Source organism: Penaeus vannamei, chromosome 11 (genome assembly GCF_042767895.1).
Source record: "Penaeus vannamei isolate JL-2024 chromosome 11, ASM4276789v1, whole genome shotgun sequence".
NCBI lineage: Eukaryota > Metazoa > Arthropoda > Malacostraca > Decapoda > Penaeidae > Penaeus > Penaeus vannamei.
This window is the reverse complement of record NC_091559.1, coordinates 29,777,134-29,779,485: the sequence shown is the minus strand read 5'-3', so window position 1 is coordinate 29,779,485 and position 2,352 is coordinate 29,777,134.

Genomic DNA, 2,352 nt, shown 5'->3' with positions numbered 1-2,352 from the left:
ATTATCAGCAAATCTTAGCATTATCTGCACCCCTCTCCGTGAATCACACAGCAAACTGCTCACATTTTCTATTTGCGGAATATAACGAACCGGAGAACGAGCAGTTAGAGGGACGACCTCGTACTGAGCGAAGAAATTTCCCAAAAGCCTTTCACAACGCCACGTTCCCCTGCAAATGCGAACGAACATGGCAATACACAGCAAACCTTAGACGGCAGCTGAAAGGACATAGTTAATAATTATGTCGGAACGTGAATAACAGACGAAGCGCCGGCTGGATACATCATTAAGGTTTAATTTGCATTGTCTTAAGCAGTCTGCTGTGTCGGAGTGGCGCCGTCGGGGAAGCGAGCCCACTCCGCGCCTGCGGGATGGACCGTTTCTCTGTCGTTCTTTATCCCCGCAGGTCATATATATATATATATATATATATATATATATATATATATATATATATATATATATATATATATATATATATATATACGTATGTATATATATATACATATATGCATGTATATATGTATATATCTAATTCTATTTCTATATATATATGTATATATCTATATCTATATATCTGTATATATATATATATATATATATATATATATATATATATATATATATATATATATATATATATAGAGAGAGAGAGAGAGAGAGAGAGAGAGAGAGAGTGAGAGAGAGAGAGAGAGAGAGAGAGAGAGAGAAATATGTTGATAGGCAGGTACTAGAAACGTATAAATACACAGATACAAATATAGGTGTGTGTGTGTGTGTGTGTGTGTGTGTGTGTGTGTGTGTGTGTGTGTGTGTGTGTGTGTGTGTGTGTGTGTGTGTGTGTGTGTGTGTGTGTGTGCGGTGATACCTTCACAGCAGAGAATGGCTCGTTCTCCCCAATTTTCCCGACCTGGCTTGCCATTTCCTATTATATGGCCATAGTGGGGCGCCGCTACTCTACATACTGTCATACATGAAAATATAAAAGAAAAGGGAAATAATAGAATGGATAATAAAATAATAGAATAATAAAATGGAAAGTCGAAAGACATAACGAGTGAACCACTGGTTTATACCGCGGTTAAGTAGTTAGCAAGAAAGTCGTTTGTCTGAGAAGGTGGTTGACGCAACGGAAGTCCACCGAGCCAATGGGGACTCTACGGTCGACATTCGCAGGAGATAAGCCTCTGCTTTGAGCCTTGGAGTCTTATTTTTACTCCTGTTTTCTTTTTCATTGTTGTGGATCAACCCCTCATTTTTATATTGTATTTTTAATCATTTTTTTCATTTTATTTTATTTTCACTTTGATAATTTTAAATCATTTTATTTTTTTCGTATTTCGACAGTTTGATGTAATAATTCTTTTTTATAGAGTATTTGTGCCCATCCTTCTGGTCTATCTAGATCTGTGGATACTTTATACCATCTTGCAGCCTTTGATATCCGAGACCCTGGCGCTTCCGAACACCGCTGCCCCCATACGCTACCCCCCCCCCCCACACACAAACACACATACTTATTTATTTATACACACAAACTATAAATCAGTGAAGGAAACTCTGCTTCAATGCTGCATGTATTTCTGACGAAGATATAATCGAAACCGGTAAAATACATCTCTTGTATTGTGAAGATATTCGTTCTTATTCATACCTTTCCACATGTGTCAACATGAATACGGTTCATATGTATATATATGTATATATGTATATATGTATGTGTATACATATATATACATATACATATATGTATATACTTGTATATATATATATATATATATATATATATATATATATATATATATATATATATATATATATGAGTGTGTGTGTGTGTGTGTGTGTGTGTGTGTGTGTGTGTGTGTGTGTGTGTGTGTGTGTGTGTGTGTGTGTGTGTGTGTGTGTGTGTGTTTGTCTGTGTGTGCATGATTGTGTGTGTATGTGTGTGTGTGTGTTTGTCTGTGTGCATGATTGTGTGTGTATGTGTGTGTGTGTGCGTGTGTGTGTGTGTGTATGTGTGTGTTTGTCTGTGTGTGCATGATTGTGTGTGTGTGTGTGTGTGTGTGTGTGTGTGTGTGTGTGTGTGTGTGTGTGTGTGTGTGTGTGTGTGTGCGTGTATGTGTGTGTGTGTGTGTATACGCGTGCGCGCATGTGTGTGTGTGCGTGTGTTTGTTTGTACACGCACATACACATACTGTATATACACAAATTATGTATATACACATTCATGCATATACAGTATGCAATGCTTTTCATCAATCTTTACATGTAAAAGATAATGAAATTATACACGCAGAATATTAATATTAAAGTTATGTCAAAGTACGATGAATTATGCTCATGATATGAAAT